This window comes from Impatiens glandulifera, chromosome 3, assembly GCF_907164915.1.
Source record: "Impatiens glandulifera chromosome 3, dImpGla2.1, whole genome shotgun sequence".
Lineage (NCBI taxonomy): Eukaryota > Viridiplantae > Streptophyta > Magnoliopsida > Ericales > Balsaminaceae > Impatiens > Impatiens glandulifera.
This window is the reverse complement of record NC_061864.1, coordinates 28919212-28931364: the sequence shown is the minus strand read 5'-3', so window position 1 is coordinate 28931364 and position 12153 is coordinate 28919212. Positions and strand designations below refer to the sequence as shown.

The window sequence follows — 12153 nt, the reverse complement described above, 5'->3', positions numbered from 1 at the left end:
TTAGACCTACAATTAAGAAAAAATTAATCTTACATACAATCATAACATCATTTCAAGAAAATAGATGACCTTATTGATATTTTTATGACTTATGTCAATATTTATTTTATAAATATGTATTAAATTAATATATTAAAATAAACTTATATTTATTATCAAGAGTAACAAGTCTAAATTTAATGATCGAGAAAACAATATAAAAAATTGATTTGTCTGAATAAATGTTTTTATATAAATGAATGAGTGATGTTCAACGAGCACAAGCCGTGATGACTTTACTCGAGAAGCGGCTGTAAGTAAATAGAATGTGGATATCTTCTTCCCATAAAATAGAAAATACTCGACAATGACCTAACACTTAAGAAGAATTGATAAAATCATAAAATCATCATTACAAAAGAGAAATTGTAAAATTTAAACTTTATAAATTAATTTAATCGAAATTATTATAAATTTTAATATATTAGTTTAAAATATCAAAGAAACGAGTTTGTAAATTTGACTCTTAATTCTATTAAAAAACGAAAAACATCCCTACTTGTGTTCTTTTTAAGTCACCTTCAAGAAATTCATGCGTGTTGAAATGGATCTCTTCATTTAAGTTTTGTTATTTTATGAATATGATATAATGTTTCATCATATTGATATTTTTGTTAGTTTTAAATTTGTTAAAAGCATTTTGTTTTGAACTTCCAATAGTTATAATATGATCAACATAAAATGTTTTTAAAACTACATCAAGAGACAAATATTCATATTTCTTGACAATCTATAGAAGTTTCAAAATATATAATTATAGGGTTTACCTCTTATTAAGAGTACACCCTTCCAGAAATTCTCGATAGCCAGAGCAAACTCGGGCCAAAGAGGGGGTTTGGAAATAGTTTTCAACCAGCAATTGACGCGCCTCGGTTAGAACCTCACTAGCTGCGTCATTGCCCCAAGCGCAAAGATATTAATCTCTCTCCCATTCTCTCCTCTTTTATATATTTTCCTTTATCTTTTCCATTATATTATTCCCATGTGGGATAAACTAAATGAAAGATATTATCAACAAAGTTTTTGGATAATAGCAACATTGTGAAATTACTTATGTTTTTTTAGATTGGTTTATTTGATCTTTTTTACTTAGATTATTCCTATTAATTTTTATATGAACGGTTTAGGTTTTAAGAGTTTATTATTATTTTTGGTATCAATAATGTTTTAAATTGATACGATTTCACCGTTAATTAAGTAAATAGATCACCTTGGCTTACAAAGTTCTAGGAAATTTGATAACTTCATTCAAATTAGATGAGATTGTCATGTTGAATCCATGAACAAATAACACTCTTTATCACCATTTGAGAAAAAAATCAAAATAAGAATATAAAAAGACCAAATAAGATAGACAACTACTAAAATGGAGCTTGTGATACTGAAGAATATAATTAAATATTTAGTGCATAAATTATGAGAAGTTGTGGTTTGCTAAAGGAAACATTAAAACCAATTTATTAACTTATGGGAAATATCATAGACATAGGGTTTAGACCTACAATTAAGAAAAAATTAATCTTACATACAATCATAACATCATTTCAAGAAAATAGATGACCTTATTGAAATTTTTATGATCTATGTCAATTTTTATTTTATAAATATGTAGTAAATTAATATATTAAAATAAACTCTTATATTTATTATCAAAAGTAACGAGTCTAAATTTAATGATCGAGAAAACAATATAAAAAATAGATTTGCCTGAATAAATGTTTTTATATAAATGAATGAGTGATATTCGACGAGCACAAGTCGTGATGGCTTAACTCGAGAAGCGGTTGTAAGTAAATAGAATGTGGATATCTTCTTCCCATAAAATAGAAAATACACGACAATGACTTAACACTTAAGAAGAATTGATAAATTCGTTAATCGAAATCATAAAATCATCATTACAAAAGAGAAATTGTAAAATTTAAACTTTATAAATTAATTTAATCGAAATTATTATAAAATTTTAATATATTAGTTTAATATATCAAAGAAATGAGTTTGTAAATTTGACTCTTAATTCTATTAAAAAACGAAAAACATCCCTACTTGTGTTCTTTTTAAGTCACCTTCAAGAAATTCATGCGTGTTGAAATGGATCTCTTCATTTAAGTTTTGTTATTTTATGAATATGATATAATGTTTCATCATATTGATATTTTTGTTAGTTTTAAATTTGTTAAAAGCATTTTGTTTTGAACTTCCAATAGTTATAATATGATCTACATAAAATGTTTTTAAAACTACATAAAGAGACAAATATTCATATTTCTTGACAATCTATAGAAGTTTCAAAATATATAATTATAGGGTTTACCTCTTATTAAGAGTACACCCTTCCAGAAATTCTCGATAGCCAGAGCAAAACTCGGGCCAAAGAGGGGGTTTGGAAATAGTTTTCAACCAGCAATTGACGCGCCTCGGTTAGAACCTCACTAGCTGCGTCATTGCCCCAAGCGCAAAGATATTAATCTCTCTCCCATTCTCTCCTCTTTTATATATTTTCCTTTATCTTTTCCATTATATTATTCCCATGTGGGATAAACTAAATGAAAGATATTATCAACAAAGTTTTTGGATAATAGCAACATTGTGAAATTACTTATGTTTTTTTAGATTGGTTTATTTGATCTTTTTTACTTAGATTATTCCTATTAATTTTTATATGAACGGTTTTAGGTTTTAAGAGTTTATTATTATTTTTGGTATCAATAATGTTTTAAATTGATACAATTTCACCGTTAATTAAGTAAATGGATCACCTTGGCTTACAAAGTTCTAGGAAATTTGATAACTTCATTGAAATTAGATGAGATTGTCATGTTGAATCCATGAACAAATAACACTCTTTATCACCATTTGAGAAAAAAATCAAAATAAGAATATAAAACGACCAAATAAGATAGACAACTACTAAAATGGAGCTTGTGATACTGAAGAATATAATTAAATATTTAGTGCATAAATTATGAGAAGAAGTTGTGGTTTGCTAAAGGAAACATAAAAACCAATTTATTAACTTATGGGAAATATCATAGACATAGGGTTTAGACCTACAATTAAGAAAAAATTAATCTTACATACAATCATAACATCATTTCAAGAAAATAGATGACCTTATTGATATTTTTATGACTAATATCAATTTTTATTTTATAAATATGTATTAAATTAATATATTAAAATAAACTCTTATATTTATTATCAAGAGTAACGAGTCTAAATTTAATGATCGAGAAAACAATATAAAAAATTGATTTGTCTTAATAAATGTTTTTATATAAATGAATGATCGATGTTCAACGAGCACAAGCCGTGATGATTTTACTCGAGAAGCGGTTGTAAGTAAATAGAATGTGGATATCTTCTTCCCATAAAATAGAAAATACTCGACAATGACTTAACACTTAAGAAGAATTGATAATTCGTTAATCGAAATCATAAAATCATCATTACAAAAGAGAAATTGTAAAATTTAAACTTTATAAATTAATTTAATCGAAATTATTATAAAATTTTAATATATTAGTTTAAAATATCAAAGAAACGAGTTTGTAAATTTGACTCTTAATTCTATTAAAAAACGAAAAACATCCCTACTTGTGTTCTTTTTAAGTCACCTTCAAGAAATTCATGCGTGTTGAAATGGATCTCTTCATTTAAGTTTAGTTATTTTATGAATATGATATAATGTTTCATCATATTGATATTTTTGTTAGTTTTAAATTTGTTAAAAGCATTTTGTTTTGAACTTCCAATAGTTATAATATGATCTACATAAAATGTTTTTAAAACTACATAAAGAGACAAATATTCATATTTCTTGACAATCTATAGAAGTTTCAAAATATATAATTATAGGGTTTACCTATTATTAAGAGTACACCCTTCCAGAAATTCTCGATAGCCAGAGCAAAACTCGGGCCAAAGAGGGGGTTTGGAAATAGTTTTCAACCAGCAATTGACGCGCCTCGGTTAGAACCTCACTAGCTGCGTCATTGCCCCAAGCGCAAAGATATTAATCTCTCTCCCATTCTCTCCTCTTTTATATATTTTCCTTTATCTTTTCCATTATATTATTCCCATGTGGGATAAACTAAATGAAAGATATTATCAACAAAGTTTTTGGATAATAGCAACATTGTGAAATTACTTATGTTTTTTTAGATTGGTTTATTTGATCTTTTTTACTTAGATTATTCCTATTAATTTTTATATGAACGGTTTTAGGTTTTAAGAGTTTATTATTATTTTTGGTATCAATAATGTTTTAAATTGATACGATTTCACCGTTAATTAAGTAAATAGATCACCTTGGCTTACAAAGTTCTAGGAAATTTGATAACTTCATTGAAATTAGATGAGATTGTCATGTTGAATCCATGAACAAATAACACTCTTTATCACCATTTGAGAAAAAAAATCAAAATAAGAATATAAAAAGACCAAATAAGATAGACAACTACTAAAATGGAGCTTGTGATACTGAAGAATATAATTAAATATTTAGTGCATAAATTATGAGAAGAAGTTGTGGTTTGCTAAAGGAAATATTAAAACCAATTTATTAACTTATGGGAAATATCATAGACATAGGGTTTAGACCTACAATTAAGAAAACATTAATCTTACATACAATCATAACATCATTTCAAGAAAATAGATGACCTTATTGAAATTTTTATGACCTATGTCAATTTTTATTTTATAAATATGTATTAAATTAATATATTAAAATAAACTTTATATTTATTATCAAAAGTAACGAGTCTAAATTTAATGATCGAGAAAACAATATAAAAAATCGATTTGCCTGAATAAATGTTTTTATATAAATGAATGAGTGATGTTCGACGAGCACAAGTCGTGATGGCTTAACTCGATAAGCGGTTGTAAGTAAATATAATGTGGATATCTTCTTCCCATAAAATAGAAAATACACGACAATGACTTAACACTTAAGAAGAATTGATAAATTCGTTAATCGAAATCATAAAATCATCATTACAAAAGAGAAATTGTAAAATTTAAACTTTATAAATTAATTTAATCGAAATTATTATAAAATTTTAATATATTAGTTTAATATATCAAAGAAATGAGTTTGTAAATTTGACTCTTAATTCTATTAAAAAACGAAAAACATCCCTACTTGTGTTCTTTTTAAGTCACCTTCAAGAAATTCGTGCGTGTTGAAATGGATCTCTTCATTTAAGTTTTGTTATTTTATGAATATGATATAATGTTTCATCATATTGATATTTTTGTTAGTTTTAAATTTGTTAAAAGCATTTTGTTTTGAACTTCCAATAGTTATAATATGATCTACATAAAATGTTCTTAAAACTACATAAAGAGACAAATATTTATATTTCTTGACAATCTATAGAAGTTTCAAAATATATAATTATAGGGTTTACCTCTTATTAAGAGTACACCCTTCCAGAAATTCTCGATAGCCAGAGCAAAACTCGGGCCAAAGAGGGGGTTTGGAAATAGTTTTCAACCAGCAATTGACGCGCCTCGGTTAGAACCTCACTAGCTGCGTCATTGCCCCAAGCGCAAAGATATTAATCTCTCTCCCATTCTCTCCTCTTTTATATATTTTCCTTTATCTTTTCCATTATATTATTTCCATGTGGGATAAACTAAATGAAAGATATTATCTCAAAGTTTTTGGATAATAACAACATTCTGAAATTACTTATGTTTTTTTAGATTGGTTTATTTGATCTTTTTTACTTAGATTATTCCTATTAATTTTTATATGAACGGTTTTAGGTTTTAAGAGTTTATTATTATTTTTGGTATCAATAATGTTTTAAATTGATACGATTTCACCGTTAATTAAGTAAATAGATCACCTTGGCTTACAAAGTTCTAGGAAATTTGATAACTTCATTCAAATTAGATGAGATTGTCATGTTGAATCCATGAACAAATAACACTCTTTATCACCATTTGAGAAAAAAATCAAAATAAGAATATAAAAAGACCAAATAAGATAGACAACTACTAAAATGGAGCTTGTGATACTGAAGAATATAATTAAATATTTAGTGCATAAATTATGAGAAGAAGTTGTGGTTTGCTAAAGGAAACATAAAAACCAATTTATTAACTTATGGGAAATATCATAGACATAGGGTTTAGACCTACAATTAAGAAAACATTAATCTTACATACAATCATAACATCATTTCAAGAAAATAGATGACCTTATTGAAATTTTTATGACCTATGTCAATTTTTATTTTATAAATATGTATTAAATTAATATATTAAGATAAACTCTTATATTTATTATCAAAAGTAACGAGTCTAAATTTAATGATCGAGAAAACAATATAAAAAATCGATTTGCCTGAATAAATGTTTTTATATAAATGAATGAGTGATGTTCGACGAGCACAAGTCGTGATGGCTTAACTCGATAAGCGGTTGTAAGTAAATATAATGTGGATATCTTCTTCCCATAAAATAGAAAATACACGACAATGACTTAACACTTAAGAAGAATTGATAAATTCGTTAATCGAAATCATAAAATCATCATTACAAAAGAGAAATTGTAAAATTTAAACTTTATAAATTAATTTAATCGAAATTATTATAAAATTTTAATATATTAGTTTAATATATCAAAGAAATGAGTTTGTAAATTTGACTCTTAATTCTATTAAAAAACGAAAAACATCCCTACTTGTGTTCTTTTTAAGTCACCTTCAAGAAATTCGTGCGTGTTGAAATGGATCTCTTCATTTAAGTTTTGTTATTTTATGAATATGATATAATGTTTCATCATATTGATATTTTTGTTAGTTTTAAATTTGTTAAAAGCATTTTGTTTTGAACTTCCAATAGTTATAATATGATCTACATAAAATGTTCTTAAAACTACATAAAGAGACAAATATTTATATTTCTTGACAATCTATAGAAGTTTCAAAATATATAATTATAGGGTTTACCTCTTATTAAGAGTACACCCTTCCAGAAATTCTCGATAGCCAGAGCAAAACTCGGGCCAAAGAGGGGGTTTGGAAATAGTTTTCAACCAGCAATTGACGCGCCTCGGTTAGAACCTCACTAGCTGCGTCATTGCCCCAAGCGCAAAGATATTAATCTCTCTCCCATTCTCTCCTCTTTTATATATTTTCCTTTATCTTTTCCATTATATTATTCCCATGTGGGATAAACTAAATGAAAGATATTATCAACAAAGTTTTTGGATAATAGCAACATTGTGAAATTACTTATGTTTTTTTAGATTGGTTTATTTGATCTTTTTTACTTAGATTATTCCTATTAATTTTTATATGAACGGTTTTAGGTTTTAAGAGTTTATTATTATTTTTGGTATCAATAATGTTTTAAATTGATACGATTTCACCGTTAATTAAGTAAATGGATCACCTTGGCTTACAAAGTTCTAGGAAATTTGATAACTTCATTCAAATTAGATGAGATTGTCATGTTGAATCCATGAACAAATAACACTCTTTATCACCATTTGAGAAAAAAATCAAAATAAGAATATAAAAAGACCAAATAAGATAGACAACTACTAAAATGGAGCTTGTGATACTGAAGAATATAATTAAATATTTAGTGCATAAATTATGAGAAGAAGTTGTGGTTTGCTAAAGGAAACATAAAAACCAATTTATTAACTTATGGGAAATATCATAGACATAGGGTTTAGACCTACAATTAAGAAAACATTAATCTTACATACAATCATAACATCATTTCAAGAAAATAGATGACCTTATTGATATTTTTATGACTTATGTCAATTTTTATTTTATAAATATATATTAAATTAATATATTAAAATAAACTCTTATATTTATTATCAAGAGTAACGAGTCTAAATTTAATGATCGAGAAAACAATATAAAAATTGATTTGTCTGAATAAATGTTTTTATATAAATGAATGAGTGATGTTCAACGAGCACAAGCCGTGATGACTTTACTCGAGAAGCGGCTGTAAGTAAATAGAATGTGGATATCTTCTTCCCATAAAATAGAAAATACTCGACAATGACCTAACACTTAAGAAGAATTGATAATTCGTTAATCGAAATCATAAAATCATCATTACAAAAGAGAAATTGTAAAATTTAAACTTTATAAATTAATTTAATCGAAATTATTATAAAATTTTAATATATTAGTTTAAAATATCAAAGAAACGAGTTTGTAAATTTGACTCTTAATTATATTAAAAAACGAAAAACATCCCTACTTGTGTTCTTTTTAAGTCACCTTCAAGAAATTCATGCGTGTTGAAATGGATCTCTTCATTTAAGTTTTGTTATTTTATGAATATGATATAATGTTTCATCATATTGATATTTTTGTTAGTTTTAAATTTGTTAAAAGCATTTTGTTTTGAACTTCCAATAGTTATAATATGATCTACATAAAATGTTCTTAAAACTACATAAAGAGACAAATATTCATATTTCTTGACAATCTATAGAAGTTTCAAAATATATAATTATAGGGTTTACCTCTTATTAAGAGTACACCCTTCCAGAAATTCTCGATAGCCAGAGCAAAACTCGGGCCAAAGAGGGGGTTTGGAAATAGTTTTCAACCAGCAATTGACGCGCCTCGGTTAGAACCTCACTAGCTGCGTCATTGCCCCAAGCGCAAAGATATTAAACTCTCTCCCATTCTCTCCTCTTTTATATATTTTCCTTTATCTTTTCCATTATATTATTCCCATGTGGGATAAACTAAATGAAAGATATTATCAACAATGTTTTTGGATAATAGCAACATTGTGAAATTACTTATGTTTTTTTAGATTGGTTTATTTGATCTTTTTTACTTAGATTATTCCTATTAATTTTTATATGAACGGTTTATGTTTTAAGAGTTTATTATTATTTTTGGTATCAATAATGTTTTAAATTGATACGATTTCACCGTTAATTAAGTAAATAGATCACCTTGGCTTACAAAGTTCTAGGAAATTTGATAACTTCATTCAAATTAGATGAGATTGTCATGTTGAATCCATGAACAAATAACACTCTTTATCACCATTTGAGAAAAAAATCAAAATAAGAATATAAAAAGACCAAATAAGATAGACAACTACTAAAATGGAGCTTGTGATACTGAAGAATATAATTAAATATTTAGTGCATAAATTATGAGAAGAAGTTGTGGTTTGATAAAGGAAACATAAAAACCAATTTATTAACTTATGGGAAATATCATAGACATAGGGTTTAGACCTACAATTAAGAAAACATTAATCTTACATACAATCATAACATCATTTCAAGAAAATAGATGACCTTATTGAAATTTTTATGACCTATGTCAATTTTTATTTTATAAATATTTATTAAATTAATATATTAAAATAAACTGTTATATTTATTATCAAAAGTAACGAGTCTAAATTTAATGATCGAGAAAACAATATAAAAAATCGATTTGCCTGAATAAATGTTTTTATATAAATGAATGAGTGATGTTCGACGAGCACAAGTCGTGATGGCTTAACTCGAGAAGCGGTTGTAAGTAAATAGAATGTGGATATCTTCTTCCCATAAAATAGAAAATACACGACAATGACTTAACACTTAAGAAGAATTGATAAATTCGTTAATCGAAATCATAAAATCATCATTACAAAAGAGAAATTGTAAAATTTAAACTTTATAAATTAATTTAATCGAAATTATTATAAAATTTTAATATATTAGTTTAATATATCAAAGAAATGAGTTTGTAAATTTGACTCTTAATTCTATTAAAAAACGAAAAACATCCCTACTTGTGTTCTTTTTAAACCTTCAAGAAATTCGTGCGTGTTGAAATGGATCTCTTCATTTAAGTTTTGTTATTTTATGAATATGATATAATGTTTCATCATATTGATATTTTTGTTAGTTTTAAATTTGTTAAAAGCATTTTGTTTTGAACTTCCAATAGTTATAATATGATCTACATAAAATGTTCTTAAAACTACATAAAGAGACAAATATTTATATTTCTTGACAATATATAGAAGTTTCAAAATATATAATTATAGGGTTTACCTCTTATTAAGAGTACACCCTTCCAGAAATTCTCGATGGCCAGAGCAAAACTCGGGCCAAAGAGGGGGTTTGGAAATAGTTTTCAACCAGCAATTGACGCGCCTCGGTTAGAACCTCACTAGCTGCGTCATTGCCCCAAGCGCAAAGATATTAAACTCTCTCACATTCTCTCCTCTTTTATATATTTTCCTTTATCTTTTCCATTATATTATTCCCATGTGGGATAAACTAAATGAAATATATTATCAACAATGTTTTTGGATAATAGCAACATTGTGAAATTACTTATGTTTTTTTAGATTGGTTTATTTGATCTTTTTTACTTAGATTATTCCTATTAATTTTTATATGAACGGTTTAGGTTTTAAGAGTTTATTATTATTTTTGGTATCAATAATGTTTTAAATTGATACGATTTCACCGTTAATTAAGTAAATGGATCACCTTGGCTTACAAAGTTCTAGGAAATTTGATAACTTCATTCAAATTAGATGAGATTGTCATGTTGAATCCATGAACAAATAACACTCTTTATCACCATTTGAGAAAAAAATCAAAATAAGAATATAAAAAAACCAAATAAGGTAGACAACTACTAAAATGGAGCTTGTGATACTGAAGAATATAATTAAATATTTAGTGCATAAATTATGAGAAGAAGTTGTGGTTTGCTAAAGGAAACATAAAAACCAATTTATTAACTTATGGGAAATATCATAGACATAGGGTTTAGACCTACAATTAAGAAAATATTAATCTTACATACAATCATAACATCATTTCAAGAAAATAGATGACCTTATTGAAATTTTTATGACTTATGTCAATTTTTATTTTATAAATATATATTAAATTAATATATTAAAATAAACTCTTATATTTATTATCAAGAGTAAAGAGTCTAAATTTAATGATCAAGAAAACAATATTAAAAATTGATTTGTCTGAATAAATGTTTTTATATAAATGAATGAGTGATGTTCAACGAGCACAAGCCGTGATGACTTTACTTGAGAAGCGGCTGTAAGTAAATAGAATGTGGATATCTTCTTCCCATAAAATAGAAAATACTCGACAATGATCTAACACATAAGAAGAATTGATAATTCGTTAATCGAAATCATAAAATCATCATTACAAAAGAGAAATTGTAAAATTTAAATTTTATAAATTAATTTAATCGAAATTATTATAAAATTTTAATATATTAGTTTAAAATATCAAAGAAACGAGTTTGTAAATTTGACTCTTAATTATATTAAAAAATGAAAAATATCCCTACTTGTGTTCTTTTTAAGTCACCTTCAAGAAATTCATGCGTGTTGAAATGGATCTCTTCATTTAAGTTTTGTTATTTTATGAATATGATATAATGTTTCATCATATTGATATTTTTGTTAGTTTTAAATTTGTTAAAAGCATTTTGTTTTGAACTTCCAATAGTTATAATATGATCTACATAAAATGTTTTTAAAACTACATAAAGAGACAAATATTCATATTTCTTGACAATATATAGAAGTTTCAAAATATATAATTATAGGGTTTACCTCTTATTAAGAGTACACCCTTCCAGAAATTTTCGATAGCCAGAGCAAAACTCGGGCCAAAGAGGGGGTTTGGAAATAGTTTTCAACCAGCAATTGACGCGCCTCGGTTAGAACCTCACTAGCTGCGTCATTGCCCCAAGCGCAAAGATATTAATCTCTCTCCCATTCTCTCCTCTTTTATATATTTTCCTTTATCTTTTCAATTATATTATTCCCATGTGGGAAAAACTAAATGAAAGATATTATCAACAAAGTTTTTGGATAATAGCAACATTGTGAAATTACTTATGTTTTTTTAGATTGGTTTATTTGATCTTTTTTTACTTAGAATATTCCTATTAATTTTTATATGAACGGTTTTAGGGTTTAAGCGTTTATTATTATTATTTTTGGTATCAATAATGTTTTAAATTGATACAATTTCACCGTTAATTAAGTAAATGGATCACCTTGGCTTACAAAGTTCTAGGAAATATGATAACTTCATTCAAATTAGAT

General features: G+C 25.9%; 8 non-coding genes across 8 annotated transcripts; all 8 read right to left on the bottom strand.

Annotated features, from left to right (window-relative positions):
* Nucleotides 1-815: 815 nt before the first annotated feature.
* LOC124933095 lies at nucleotides 816-954 on the bottom strand. The gene has a single exon (XR_007098812.1). It is a non-coding gene; the product is annotated as a U4 spliceosomal RNA (small nuclear RNA).
* Nucleotides 955-2362: 1408 nt separating this feature from the next.
* Nucleotides 2363-2502, bottom strand: LOC124933110. Its single transcript, XR_007098826.1, has one exon. It is a non-coding gene; the product is annotated as a U4 spliceosomal RNA (small nuclear RNA).
* A 1411-nt stretch (nucleotides 2503-3913) lies between these two features.
* Nucleotides 3914-4053, bottom strand: LOC124933109. Its single transcript, XR_007098825.1, has one exon. It is a non-coding gene; the product is annotated as a U4 spliceosomal RNA (small nuclear RNA).
* A 1412-nt stretch (nucleotides 4054-5465) lies between these two features.
* Nucleotides 5466-5605, bottom strand: LOC124933108. The gene has a single exon (XR_007098824.1). It is a non-coding gene; the product is annotated as a U4 spliceosomal RNA (small nuclear RNA).
* Nucleotides 5606-7016: 1411 nt separating this feature from the next.
* On the bottom strand, nucleotides 7017-7156 carry LOC124933107. Its single transcript, XR_007098823.1, has one exon. It is a non-coding gene; the product is annotated as a U4 spliceosomal RNA (small nuclear RNA).
* A 1410-nt stretch (nucleotides 7157-8566) lies between these two features.
* LOC124933106 lies at nucleotides 8567-8706 on the bottom strand. The gene has a single exon (XR_007098822.1). It is a non-coding gene; the product is annotated as a U4 spliceosomal RNA (small nuclear RNA).
* Nucleotides 8707-10114: 1408 nt separating this feature from the next.
* On the bottom strand, nucleotides 10115-10254 carry LOC124933099. Its single transcript, XR_007098815.1, has one exon. It is a non-coding gene; the product is annotated as a U4 spliceosomal RNA (small nuclear RNA).
* A 1410-nt stretch (nucleotides 10255-11664) lies between these two features.
* On the bottom strand, nucleotides 11665-11804 carry LOC124933120. Its single transcript, XR_007098835.1, has one exon. It is a non-coding gene; the product is annotated as a U4 spliceosomal RNA (small nuclear RNA).
* Nucleotides 11805-12153: the final 349 nt, after the last annotated feature.